A 15,604-nucleotide genomic window follows, 5' to 3' on the forward strand; every position below is an offset into this window, starting at 1 on the left:
TGGGAAGCCCCTGGATATAAATATACAAATGGACAAACATACACGGAGAAGCCTGATTCCTAAATGAAATAAAATTATATACAAAAGTAAAATCTCTCCTTCTGTCAATGTTCAAAGGGGAAAACAATTCTTTTTAGAACTTGACCTTTCCCTGTTCTGTTGAATGCCTACACTTTTTCTGAAGAAATACACAGAGCAAGATACATATTCTTTCTAAAAGAAGCCCATGGGAACCATTTAGACCTTTCTCCTACCCACCCCACTGGTCTACTGACTCACAGATATAGGGTTTCTTATTCACAAGCCAAACTTTAGTTTGCAAAGAACAACTTTTCTGCACCCATTGTCCAAATTAATTTGCTAAATGCATTTTCTTTTGGCCCCAAGAACAATGTTTTAACTTAAGAAGCATGTAGAAAATGAAACTTCAAGGTGAATCATAAATTATGTCAAAAGAGAAAGCCAATTTGGCTTCGATTGCTGATTTCAGTATCCTTATCATTGATGCTTCTATTTGGGATTTTAAATACATCAGACAAATGAGTGGATCCTGATAGATTCTCAGCATATTTCTTGGTCTTAGCAATATTGTGCTTTTCCTGAGGTGCAGGCCTGTTTCGGTTTTATGAACACTGACTTATTTCTAATTAAATCTCCCTTTCGGTGTGGACTACTAGAAAACTTAGAGCCTAATGAGAACCATAGCAAATATATCGGTCAGAAAGCTCCCAGCCACAAGTAAGAGAGCTCACTAAAAGTGTCTCACACAGTGAGGACATTCCTCTCTAACAAGAATGAGCCAGTTAGGGATCCACGTGACTCTCCTAGGTCAACTGTGGTTCTCCTCCAGGCCTGAGCACAGAAGTCTCAGTGCCAGGACATAATCAGAGCTCTACAGAAGGAAAAGGGGCAGGATGAGTGTGGTGTAGACTGTGATGTGGCAGTGTTGCCTGGCAGTGTATTAGTCCTTACAAAAGGTGCTTTTTCAATTGGCCTCATATCTGAATCTACTTTCTATTTCTACTCTATTTTTCTTTGGATTCTTAATTGATTTATGTGTGCATGCTCAGTTTTATCCGACTCTTTAGAACTCCATGGGCTGTAGCCTGCCAGGCTCCTCTGTCCATGGGATTTTCAGGCAAGAATAGTCGAGCAGATTGCCATTTCCTCCTCAAGAGTATCCTCCTGACCCAGGGATCAGACTCGTGTCTCCTGTGTCTCCTGTACTGGCAGGCAGAATCTTTACCACTAAGTCATTGGGAAATTGATTTATAATTTATGTATTTTACCATATTTTACAAGCTGTTATATTGTCTTATTATTCCTGGAACAAACTTATTAATAAGCAAAATAATAAATATTAAGAACATGTTTTATATATAGTCGTATAATCATTTTGACACAGAAAGGTATTAATTACTTTGTATGTCAATGTTCAGTGAAATGAGTGTTTATTTCATCTTATAAATAATATTTTAATTTTTTTGGTAAGGTGGAAACATGTTTTTTTTAAGTAGCTAGAAATTTCCTAGGACCATCAGTTCACCTTTGAACTCTCTGTGTTTTGAGATAAATGACTTTAATTGTCTTGTCAGCTTCTAAAACATGAAGCAGGAAAATGCTATTTGCTCTGTCAGATGATAATTTTTCTGAATAATTACTAAACTGAGTATCTCTTTAGTGAGACCATGTCCCTGTGGAGATGGCAAATCCTTTTGGTTTGTCCCTCAAAATTACTGTTTGTTTTTAGCAAAGATGTATGTATCATTTTGTTAAGTGTAAGTTCGCCAATGTCACAAGACCAGGTGGGACCAAGCCAGGTCCCAGGCAGGCCTGAAATTCCCTGGTCATCTCCAGGCTATGTGCAACCTTAGTTACACCTGAGCTTAATTTTATCTATGAGTGAGTAACACAAACTATCCGCTTCATTGATCACAGCTTTGACATGGCAAAGAGACCGTGTAACTCAATGAAAGCTATGACCCATGCTTTGCAGGGCCACCCAGGACAGACGGGTCCTAGTGAAGAGTTCTGACAAACTGTAGTCCTCTGGAGGAGGGAGTGGCAACCCATCCACCACTCTCACCTGGAGAACCTCACAGACAGTATGAAAAGGCAGAAAGATGTGACACTGGAAGACGAGCTCCCACAGTTCGGAAGTTGTCCAATATGCTACTGGGAAAGAGTGGAGGGCAATTACTAACAGCTCCAGAAAGAATGAAGTGACGGCCAAAGTGGGAATGATGCTCAGCTGTGGATGTGTTTGGTGGTGAAAGTAAAGTCTGATGCTGTAAAGAACAATATTGCATAGGAACTTGGAATGTTAGGCCCATGAATCAAGGTAAATGGGACATAGTCAAGGAGGATATGGCAAGATTGAAAATCAATGTGGGAAAGAATGAAGGCAAAAGGAGAAAGGGGTGGCAGAAGACAAAATGTTTAGATGGCATCACTGACTCAATGGACATGATTCTGGGCAAACTCCAGGAGATAGTGGAGGACAGAGGAACCTGACGTGCTACAGTTCACGAGTTCTCAAAGAGTCAGACAAGACTTAGCAACTGAAAAATAGCACAGACAATGGATATACGCTGTGGACTGTTGTAATCGCTTTGTCAAGGCCTTAGAGACACAACTGTTTACTCATTCAGGGAACTTTTTAAATATCCCCCATGTACCAGGCACTCGCCTGGGTGCTAGAGAGATACAGTGAGCAACACCAGCCACAGGCCCTCTTCTCTCTGGAGGTCTTCTGAGGTGAAGGCACTCATCAAGAAACCACTGTGATGAATAGAAACTTGAAAACTGAGATAAGTGTTCAGAGGGAGAGGATTCATGGCATGCAATAGCTTGTAACAAAGGCCTGGAAGTTCAGGGAAAGACATCTCTGAGAAACAGACAATTAAACTGAGGTAGGGAGGCTAAGTGGTGAGAAGCAGGAGAGGGGCAGAGGGACGAGCAGGTGCCAATCCCTGCCTCCAACGAGTTCAAGAATCAGAGAACCAGTGGGACTGCCATTTGCAGAACGCGAGGTGCAGCATGGCTGAGAAGCAGCTGGAGGGGCAGGGAAGGACACACCCTAGGCAGTGTAGATGAGGAGGCATGGGCAGCCTTGGAAGGTTAAGTGGCCTGGGAAGATGTGCGTTCTGAGAAGATGTCTCTGTGGAGAGTGGAGAGAGCCCACAGTGGACACAGAGACTAGTTAGAAGACTACAGCAGGGATCTAGACAAGAGATGACCAGAACAGAGCAGTGGCAGTTAAGGCAGACTGAAGTGGGCCACTCAAGAGAAACGACTTGGTGGGTAAAGCAGACAAGGCCAAGAGGTTGACACTGGGGGTGGGTGGGGGCAGAACATGAAGGAGAAGGAGGCATCAGGAATAGTTTCTTAGTTCCAGGTTTGAAAGTTGGATGGATGTTTGTGCCTTCGTTGAATTTTAAGACACACTAAGAGAATAGCAGGTTAGGAGGGGAAGAAATCCCAAGTTCAGTCTTGGATGTGAAACCATGATTCACGTGGAGAGGTAGACTAGTGGGTTAGAAATAAGGTTATGGATCTCACAGGAGAGGTTTGAACCACAAAAATACATTCAGGAGGCACTGATGGTGAGGAAGATGGTGGTAGGGAGGGAATTTGCCTGAGGAGACTATTTAGAGAGCTGGCCTGAATCTGAGCCCAGAGAAATCCCATTGTTAGTGGTCAAGTAAGTTCCAATGAGCCTGGAAAAGAAGCAGAGAGGCAACAGCCTGAGACACAGGAGGTGACCCTCAACTGATATCTAAATAAAAGGTCTTTTCAGTGACTCTTTATGTCAAAACTCAACCAGAAAGAAGGGGGTCAGGAAGATCCCTGGAGAAGGAAATGGCTGCTGCTGCTAAGTCACTTCAGTCGTGTCCAACTCTGTGAGACCCCATAGATGGCAGCCATGGCTACCACTCCAGTATTCTTACTTGGAGAATCCCATGGACAAAGGAGCCTGGCGGGCTACAGTCCATGGGGTCGCAGACAGTCAGACATGATTGAACTCTTACGTGAGGTTCAAGGCTGAAATTAATTCTGTTGAATGCATTCATATCCCATCCCTTTCCAAGAAGGACACAGGGTGGCTGATAACTAGGAAACTTTCAGGAGAACTTGGTATGTCCTTTTTTTTTTAAGTTATCAAACCCAATTTTAAAAACGTCTCACCACTGTCCACAAGGTGGTGCTATGAGAGTGACTTTTTCAATCTCCTCATCAAAAATAATTATCAAAGTAAATGTGGTCAATTCAGGTACCATGTAAAAAAAAAAAAGCAAATAATTATAAACGATATAATGGGTATTAATCTTTGTGATACTTAGAAGCGCTGTCACTAAGCATGGTAGGTAGTACTGCTCTTGTAGGTGTCTTCCTTTCTCTTCCACTCCAATGGGGGCAGAAAGCGGATGGGTAAGGCACGGCAAGAACTGTAAATGTTAGCTCTAAAATACCCCCATTTGCATCACCACCTTCTTGGTGCAGACACCACTGGACTATTAAACAGCTGCCCAGGTGTTACCCTCACCTTTTTTGTCCCCTTCTATTAATAATTGTTTTTCAACACAATAGTTATCTTTTAAAAATTTGACTTTTGATCATGTGATAGAGCCATTTTTATTGACCTTGGACAAAAAGCCCAAAAGTCTTAACATGATCTCCAAGAGCCTGTGGGATTTAGCTTCTGATTCATCTCGTGCCCAACTCCTGATCATCACCATGTTTTCACCCAAGCCAAGCTCACCCCCAGTTGAGGGGCTCTGCACATGCTTTTCCCTGTGCCAACAACGATCTTCACCCTGATCTCACTCTGCAGATGTCTACTTAAAATCCACTTTCTCAGACGGGCCTTCTCTGACACGAGTGGGGTGCCATTGCCTTCTCCGATTCCCATCTAATATCCCCCAATTTGCCTCTCTTAGCACCTTGTTCTACTTTTTATCACTCACTGTGGGGGGTTATAATTACACACTTATTTGTATGATTATGTGTTAAAATGCCTGACTACCCCCTAGCACAGTGGTTCTCAAACTTTTTAGTCTCAGGACCCTTTTATGTTCTGAAAATTTATCAACAACCCTGTTTATCAGGGTTATTCTATTAATATTTATCCTGTTAGAAATTAAAGCTGAACATTTGTTTAAAAATCTATTCATTCATTTTAAATAACAATAATAAAGCTATTATATGTTAACTAAAATAATAGGTTATGAAAGTGAAGTGAAAGTCGCTCAGTCGTGTCCCACTCTTTGCAACCCCATGGACTATGCAGTCCATGGAGTTCTCCAGGCCGGAATACTGGAGTGGGTAGCCTTTCCCTTCTCCAGGAGATCTTCCCAACCCAGGAATCAAACCTAGGTCTTCCTCATTGCAGGCAGATTTTTAACCAGCTGAGCCAAAGGGAAGCCATCTTATGAAAAATAACTGTATTTTCCAAAGGAAACAGTGACATTATTTACATTTCCATAAATCTAGTCAATGGCCAGCTTAATGTGAGATGGCCATATATTCTCATATCTACCTCTTACTTCAATCTGTTGTGATTTGCTTTTAGGCTGAAACACATGAAGAAAATCTGGTCTTACATATTTAGCTGGAAAACAATGGAAAATGTAATAACCTTGTGGTTATTCTTCTTTGATACTACACCAAAACTCTACAAGTAGTTATTTCTTTAAAAGTTCGTTGCAATGTGGAAAAGGAAACTGTACTAATGTGCTTTTCAAACTCTGTTATATTAGAATCTATTGGTGTATCTTGCACTCCTAATCCATCTTTCCCATGCATTAGTCATTTGGAAAATACTGGCTTGTTGAATTATGAAGATCATTAAATGTGGTCATATTTTATAATGCCATATCAAAAACTCATATTAGTTACTAATAAACTTTTGCTCATGAAATAACATGGATAGAGCTCATAAACATAATGCTGAAGGAAAGAAGCCAGACAGGAAATACATGCTATATGGTTACACTTATATATAGTTCAAAAATGGACAAAAAAAAAATTAGTCTGTGGTAATAAAGGTCAGGAGGGTGGTTACCTTTGGGAGAAGCAATCAGGAGGGGTACAGAGAGTTGTGGGGTGCTAGCAATATTAAGGGCACCCCACTCCAGTACTCTTGCCTGGGGAGGAGCCTGGTAGGCTGCAGTCCATGGGGTCACACAGAGTCGGACACGACTGAAGCGACTTAGCAGCAGCAGCAGCAGCAGCAATATTAAATTACCAAGTCTGGGTACTGGCTACACAACTGTGTTCACTTGCAAAAATTAATCAAAACTATACATTTAAATTTATGCTCTTTTCTATATATATATATTGTCATTAATAAAAAATATTTTTTCTGGACTAGGACATTTGAGCATAGACAAATATATCAATGGAAAGGAATCATGAGTCCAGAAATAAACCCTAAATTTCATTGTCAATTGATTTTTGACAAAGAGGACAAAACCATTAAATGGAACAAAGAATAGTCTTTTCAATAAATGGTGGTGGGACAACTAGATATTCACATGGAATAGATGAAGCTGAACACCTGTCTCATATCTCACACAAAATTTAACTCCAAGCAGGTCACTGATTTAAACGCAAAAGCTAAAACTATAATTCTCTTAGAGGAAAACATAGGAATAAATCTGTGATTTCATACTATGCAATGGTATCTCAGAAAAAACTGGCTTAAAACTCAACATTCAAAAAACAAAGATCATGGCATCTGGTCCCATCACTTCATGGCAAATAGATGGGGAAACAATGCAAACAGTGTCAGACTTTACTTTCTTGGGCTCAAAATCACTGCAGATGGTGATTGCAGCCGTGAAATTAAAAGACACTTGCTCCTTGGAAGAAAAGTTATGACCGACCTAGACAGCATATTAAAAAGCAGAGACATTACTTTGCCAACAAAGGTCCGTCTCATCAAAGCTATGGTTTTTCCAGTAGTCATGTATGGATGTGAGAGTTGGACCATAAAGAAGGCTGAGCACCGAAGAACTAATGCTTTTGAACTGTGGTGTTGGAGAAGACTCTTGAGAGTCCTTTGGACTGCAAGGAGATCCAACCAGCCCATCCTAAAGGAAATCAGTCTTGAATATTCATTGAGAAAAGATCGATAAATTGGGCCTCTCAAAATTAAAAATATTTGTTCTTCAAAGAACCCCATCAAGAAAAGACAACCACAGACTGGGAGAAAATATTTGCAAATGATGCATCTAATAAGAGACTTGTACCCAGAATATATAAAGAACTTGTACTGTATAACTCAATAATAAGAAGACAATTCAATTTTAAATGTGAAGTGATTTGAATAGAGATTTATCCAAAGAAGATGTACAAATGGATAAATAAGCACACAAAAAAAGATCTTCAACATCACTATCCTTTAGGGAGATGCAAATCAACACCACAAGAGATACTACTTCACACCCACTAGAATGGCTGTAATCAAAAAGACAAGTGTTGGTGAGCGTGTTGATTGCTTCATGCTGGTGGAAATGTAGAATGGTGCAGCCACTTTGGAAAGTAGTTTGCTAGTTCCTCAAAATATTAAGCACGCAGTTACCATGTGTTTGTGTGTATGTGTCTATGCTCAGTCGTGTCCAACTCTTTGAGACCCCATGGACTGCAGCCCACCAGGCACCTCTGTTCATGGAGTTTTCCAGGCAAGAATACTAGTGTAGGTTGCCATTTCCTAGTCCAGGGGATCTTCTCGACCCAGGGATTGAACTCACATCTCTTACATCTCCTACATTGCCAGGTGGATTCTTTGCCACTGAGCCACCTGGGAAGATCCCACATTACAGTATTAGTTAGCAATTTCAAATTTTACCCCTAGATATGTACTCCAGAAAAAGAAAAGCCTATGTCCACACAAAATCTTGCACACAAATGTTTATATCAGCATTATTACAGTCAAAATGTAGAAACAACTTAAAGGTCCATCAACTGACAAACACATAAATAATATGTTGTGTTCATAGATCGTACCGTGGAGTCTTATTCAGCCATAAAAAGCAATGGCATACACAGATAACCACATCACAGTGAAAGAAGTTAGTCACAGAAGACCACATACTGTATGATTCCTTTTATATAAAATGGCCAGAATAGGTCAATCTATAGGGGCAGAAAGTAGATTAGTGGTTTCCCAGGACCGGGAGAGGCTTCCAGGTGGCTGGTAAAGAACCAGCCTGCAATGAAGGAGACCCAGGTTTGATCCCTGGGTTGGGAAGATCCCCCGGAGAAGGGAATGTCAACCCACTCCAGTATTCTTGCCTGGAGAATACCCATGGACAGAGGAGCCTGGCAGGCTACCATCCACGGGGTCGCAAAGAGTCGGACATGACTGAGCAACCAACACGACCACACACTAGGGCTGGGAGAAAGAGAAGGTAGACTAGAATGAGGGGAGGGTGACTGCTAACCGGCACAAGGTTTCATTTCAGGATGATGAAAATGTTCTAAACTTAGGTCACAGTGTTGAATACATACTCTGAATATACACTGAAGAACAGCTAAACAGGTAAACTTTAAGGAATGTAAATTGTATCTCAATAAAGCTGTTTGTAAAAAAAAAAAAAAGAGCTATTTATAAAGGGTACTATTAATAACACCATTCATTTGAAAGGGGCCATAGTAAAAGAATAAGGATCTGACAGATCTGCAAAGACAAAAAGCCTTTACCTCTGACCAACATGTTTTGAGAGGCATGACTATGTCTAGGGAGGAAGACGGTGAAAATTTCATCATCACTCCCTCCCCAATATAACCACACAGTTCCCTAAACACAAACTGGCATTTGGTCTGTTTCACACCTGAAATCAGACCCTCCCCTACTTGATGAAGCTGCTTCACCTCTAATTAGCTTTTATTTTGCCTAAAATTATAAACCCACAAGGAACAGGGCAACAGTGCAAATGGTCCCTTCCTCTCCCAGAGGACCCCAGCTTCACTGCACTCCCTCCCCTTCCTGCCCTGGGTGTTTGAATGGCTGACCACCATCCACGAGAGAAGTGCTGCAGGGAACACACAGGTTACCCCTCAGCAGCAGCCCAAGAAGCCACAGGGTGCAAGAACTAATCAGACTTGACCAGATAGAAAGACAGGGCAGCCTTGACGGGCAAAACGAAAGTAGCAGGTGAGCAACCTACTTGACTGCTGCTTAGAGGTAAGAGAGAGTCACTAACTAAGCAATTTTAAATCACCAGGGAGGACACAGACACGCAAACGAGCTGGCTTAAGTGAACTCAACTGTCACCATAGAAAGTATAATAGCCTCTGGCTATTAGGCGCCTCCCAGGAGAGTCTCAGGGCGCACCCAGCACCAGGTCACTGGGGAGGTAGGGTGTGAGCATGCGAACTATGAGTCATTTCTGAATGCTGAATGCAGCCAAGAGGAACATCAGAGTTACTCCGGAGCCTGAATTCCCAGGGTAATAAAAAGGCAGAAAGTTGTTACCTGCCCATAGCTGTAATTACCACTTAAAGTCGTTAGCAGCTGCCCCGGCTATTGGTGTGTAAAATGAAAAGCCAATTTGGAGTCTTTTCCATAGAATGAGATTTCCCATTTCAAAAAGGGAACAGAGCACCACAGAAAATACATTGCTCCCTGTAATGATCTAGGTCACCTTGCCCTGTGTGCTCAGGCTGCGGCTGCCAGCATAATGGAGGAATGAAATCGGGATCCAAGAATTTAAGAGATTCAAGGATATAAGGTGTGATGGGCCTCCTTGCTCTGTCCCTCAGTGTGCTACCCCTTCCCAGGAACAATCAAAGAAATTTGTGTGAACAACTGCCAATCTGACATACAGGCCATACCTGCCCTGTTTTTTTTTTTCCACTTTGTATTAAAATATATATTATTTTTCTGATTTTTTTCTACTGTAGGTTATTGTAAGACATTGAATATAGTTCCTTGTGCTATCCAGTACGTCCTTGTTGCTTATCTCTTTTATACTTAGCAGTGTGTATGTGTTAATCCTGAACTCCTAATTTACCTCCCCCACTTCCCCTGCTATCCCCTCTGGTAACTGTAAGCTTGTTTCCTATTACTATGAGTCAAGAACTCTTAAAGCCATCTATCCCCTCCCATTCTTCTCTTTTCACACATTGCCTTATGAGTCATCTTTGCCCTGACAGATACATTCAATCAGTCATTTGATGTTGATAGAAAGGCATCTTTCAGTGGTCTAATCAAGACAGTTCACTTTTTGGATGAAAAGAATAGGGAATAAAGCAGGGGTGATGCTGATGGGTGTGTGTGAGAGAGAGAGAGACAGATAAACAGACAGAAAGAACCTCCAGGATATCTCAAGACAGACTGGTAAGGGGCAAGCTGCCCAGAGAGCTAAACTGAGAAGAAAGAAAACAGCACAGCGCAGTAATTGCACATATGTCTTATAGAAAAGATGCAGCAGATACCTCTATAGTCAGAAAAGCTGACTTCTTATAATTAGTCTGCCTTGATATTTTACACCAGAAGAAAATAGTATTCCCTCCTTGAGCTCCAGTTTTCTCATTTTTAAATAACTACAACCCACCTTCTATATCCAAAACCAACAGGATGACAGCAATTACAATAACTACTTTACGCTCCTTCAGACAATAGTGAAACAACCACCAAAATGAAAGTCGCTCAGTCGTGTCCGACTTTTTGTGACCCCATGGACTATATAGTCTGTGGAATTCTCCAGGCCAGAATACTGGAGTGGGTAGCCTTTCCCTTCTCCAGGGTATCTTCCCAACCCAGGGATTAAACCCAGGTCTCTTGCACTACAGGCGGATTCTTTACCAGCTGAGCCATAAGGGAAGCCCCCAAGGAAAGAAAAAAAAAAAAAAGATTCACGCTTTAGTGGAAGTTTAATAGTTAAGAACTTGGCATACATTTTAAAACACAATGTGTCTGTACTTTAAACACAAGTTATTAAAGAGCATAGTGTTTCCCTGGTGGCTCAGTGGTAAAGAACCCATCTGCCAATGCAGGATGGTGCTGGAGAAGACTATTGAGAGTCCCTTGGAAAGCAAGGAGATCAAACCAGTCATTCCTAAAGGAAATCAACACTTAACATTCATTGGAAGGACTGCTGCTGAAGCTGAAGCTCCAATACTTTTTGGCCACCTGATTCAAAAAGCCAACTCATTGGAAAATACCCTGATGCTGGGAGAGATTGAGGGCAGGAGGAGAAGGGAGGAATAGAGCATGAGACAGTTGGATGGCACCACCGACTCAATGGACATGAATTTGAGTAAACTCCTGGAGTTTACTTGAAGGACATGGAAGCCTCGCATGCAGCAGTCAGGTGCAAAGAGTTTGACACAACTCAGCAACTGAACAACAAGCAAATGCAGGAGATGCGGGTTCAACCTCTGAGTCAGGAAGATTCCCTGGAGAAGGAAATGGCAGCCCACTCCAGTGTTCTTGCCTGGAGAATTCCATGGACAGAGGAGCCTGGCGGACTACAGTCCACAGGGTCACAAAACAGTCGGTCATGACTCAGTGACTGAACAACAAATTATTAAAGACTATACATAATGTTTCCTAACACTGACTCAAGTCCACACTCTGCCAGTTGCTCTCTCTCTCCCCACTCCTGCCTCGCCGGGTATAAAGAGTGTTTAACTACCAAATTTTAAAAGTAACCACCTTATTCATGCAAATGCCTTGACATAAATTGGATGTTTTTAGAGCATCAGTAAACACTCCGAGCTGCCTATGAAATGATAGTAGCATTGTGTTAACGGGGAAACGATGATCCAAAATTAAGTTTGTTATGAAGTTACAACAAGGGGCACCTTGTGTGTGCAATTTACAACTGGAGGAAAGGGCTTTTCCCTTAAACTCCACAGGATGGAATGTGATGCAAGACAGCGGAAAGGTTGAGACTTATAAAAAGGCCACTGTCCGCATGGACTGGATATTTCCTCCAACACTCCTGCACCTGAATCTTCTGCAAACACACCCCACCTCCACCAGAGTCCCACACCCTGGGAACACCTCCCTTTCTTCCAGCAGCATCCAGGAACAAGGAAGCACAGCTGCAATCTTCCTACTAGGTCGAATTCCAAGAGTCCGCTGCTACAACACTGGAGGTTCACACTCAATCAGAAGTCGCACACTCCCACTGGCTACCATATACATTTCTTTAATCTCTGCTTTAAATCCCAACTTGAAAAGAGCTTCAGAATTTAGTGTTGTATTGGAAATGCTGTTTACAGGGCAAGGGAATCACAAAGAAAGCACATGGTGAATTTCCAGAGTAACTAATCTCGGCGCTATATTTTTTAGTTCATAATCAAAATGATATCAAATGGATAACATTTAAACTGTGTTAGGTTTTCAAAATGCTTTCCCATGTATCCGCTATTGTAAGCTTCACAATGATCTTGAAGTTAGATTTAATAATCTATTTTCCAGTTGAGGAAGTAGATTCAGAAAAAGTAAGCAAGCTGCCTGAAGTCTTAACATCTAATGAATTGCAAGGCCAGGACTTAAGAGTTTCCAGTTCCCTCCAGGACTCCTTCCTTTAGCCCTCCCTCTGCCCTCTAATCTATGTGTTACATTAGTTCAAGGTACATGACTCACAGGGTAAGGCATGGGGACGAGAGGTTAACCCATCTTCTCTAAGGACCTTTAGAAGAGGGTACCTGGCACTGCTCTCGAATCACTGAGTCTGAGTCTTGATGGCTGAGGGAAAAAGGGGGACTGCAAAGCTGAGTGCTGTTCTGCCAGCTCTCTGACCTCAAACAGTGCCCTCCAAGAGGACAGGATAAACAGGATAACTGGCGTTTGGAACTCTTCTGAAAGATACCAGGACACCTCTGATTCCTCCAGCAAAAAGTGAATGCTGCCCCAGCAGGCTATCGGGCCTTGTTTGCACAGACCTCACTCACTCACTCACTCATTCATGTCTGCCTCTCCTCTCTAGGATGTTAACGCTATGAGACGGGAATCTTGTCTGTTTTGTTCAGAGATAAATCTCAGCACTTACAATAGTGCCTGGAACTTCATAAACTCTTAATAAAAATATGCTGAATCAATACACAGATTATATAAGTTTTTTCTATTTTGACTAAGTTACGTCTTACCACCATGTCTTTTCAAGGCCATGAGCAAAATCTCCAGAAGGAAAACGTGATGGAGGGAGCTGCCCCAGAAGGGGGTGCTCTCTGTATAGCGGGGGTGGCGGGGAGGAGAGGAGAGGAAAGGAGGTGCTTCAAATGATGGGCAGTTTTTTAATTAATTTCTTTTAATTGGAGGATAATCACTTTACAATATTGTGATGGCCGCTGCCATACATCAACATGAATCAGCCATAGGCTTACATCTAATAATTGAACATAAAATAATCAACCTCCTCTGAGATATTTGATAAGTACAAAAAAAAAAAAACCCTGGATACCAAAAGCCTTATTTCAATAACATTTAGAGGATATATTTTTGCTATGATCTCAGTTTTAAAGTATATAATGTGGTATACTTTAGATAGAAAAGGACAGGGAAGCCTGGTGTGCTTCAGTTCATGGGGTCACGAAGAGTCATACATGACTGAACGACTTATAACAACAACAACAACATACTTTACTGACTCAGAAAATGCTTCCAGCAGCTCTCTGTAGGCAAAGATGAAAGGTGCCCTCAGCATCCTTCTGGAGGTTGTGGCGTCCCATAGCTGGCTAGACTCCCAGGACAGAGTGTGCCAACTGTGTGCATCAGCTCCCAATGCCAAGTCCAGTGGCGTCACCTGGATAGGCTGAAAATGGTGAGAATCCCATGGACAGAGCAGCCTGGTGGGGTCGTAAAGAGTTGTACGTGACTGAAGCAACTGAGCACACACACCAGCACGCACAGAAGAAAATATACTCAGGTAGTAAGAACGATTCCCAGGAGATGACGGTATTGTGGATGACTTTCTTTACACTTTATTTTTTACAATTCTATAAGAAAAGTAAACTGCAAACTCACGTGTGTTGCTGTTCTATTATAAACATTCAAGTTCCTCCTAATAGCAAGAAAATGCTCCCATACCAGAGGGTTGCCCTTTTAGGGCTAATGAGGGAACTACCTGGATTGGACCCTCCAGTTCAGACCTTACCAGGATCTGCTCCACTGCAGGCAGAGGGGAGAACGGCAGTGTGTGGGTGGATGCGGGGGCTCTGCTGTGGGCAGACTGTGGGCCTTGGGAAGGGATGAGCTGTCACCGGGCCTCAACAGGGTAGAGAAGAGAAGCAAAATCACATTCAAGATCCACAGGCTCCTACATGCAGGCAACACCATGAACGTCACCCACCCTATATGCTCCCTGACACTGCATTCAGAGGGTGGGACCATGGCTGATCATTGATCTTCTACTTCAATTTCTTTAATGTCAAGTTCTCACAATTAAACGAATAAAAGGCAAAATCAAGATTGGTCAACAAGTTAACCTTAATAACATTTCCTCTGGGTATTAGGAGGAAATAGAGGCCAGGACAGAGGTAGGGACTCTAAGGAAAATAATCTGAAAAAGAATATATATATATATAACCAAATCACTTTGCTGTACACCTGAAATTCTAACAACACTGTAAGTCAACAATGCTTCAATTAAAAAAACAAAAATTTAAAAAACTGTTTTAAAAAGTAGGGGGATTTCTCTGGCAGTTTAGTGGTTAAGACTCCATCTTTCCGTTGCAGGGGGAGCATGGGTTCGAACCCTGGTGCAGGAACTAAGATCCCACAAGCCCTGGGGTGTGGCAAAAAAAAAAAAAAAAATAGAAACTCCACAGTCTAGATGAGACTCTTGCACTTTTCTGAGTCTCTGCGGGAGATTTTTTATGGGTATGGGGTCAGGAGGAGGGACTTTCATCCTCACATTAACTTGACTCCAGAGAAATGTCTCCTATTGCTGAAAGTCATGATGCTCCCTCCACCTCCCTGCCCGCTGGCTCCCCGCCCCATCGCCATGCCGACGACAGCTCTTCTGTGAGAGACAGAGGCCAGGGCAGGAACCACTCAACCGCAGACTTTAATAACTTTCTCTCTCTCCATGCTAACATGGGATCAATGAGATCTAAATTGAAATGTGTGGTTGAATGGCGTTCTGAAAATGTCCCATGCTTCTAAGTCTTTGCAGAAGTTGCAATCTCCTTTGGGGAAAGGAGACAGGTGGCAGCAGTGGGGGAGTACTCATGTGGATGGCTATTGTGCGCCTTTCACAGAGATAGCACAGAGGAGAGTGGATTTATGCTGTGGATGGAATGGCAAATGGGATTAGAGGAAACCAGGTATTCTCCAGAAAGCAGAGTCTGGCAGGCAAAGGCTTCTGAGTGTCCCCTTTATCTAGGAGTGGCAACTCCATGGAACAGGAATGAGGGACACGGGCTGGGGTGGCGGGAAGGAGGAGGGATGCACGGGGGTGCGACACATGGGGGGACACCAGATGCTTGCCCTCCTGCCGCTCCTGAGAAGCCGTTTACAGTGCACCTCAGGACAGTTCACCTGGGCGAGAAAGGGACAAAAATGTGTCCAGCAGCCCTCATCTCAGGTTGAAGGTCTACTCTGGTGGGGAGCATTATCTGCCCTGCATTTCTAGTTGTGTATGTG

This window comes from Bos mutus, chromosome 1 (assembly GCF_027580195.1).
Source record: "Bos mutus isolate GX-2022 chromosome 1, NWIPB_WYAK_1.1, whole genome shotgun sequence".
In the NCBI taxonomy this organism is placed as follows: domain Eukaryota; kingdom Metazoa; phylum Chordata; class Mammalia; order Artiodactyla; family Bovidae; genus Bos; species Bos mutus.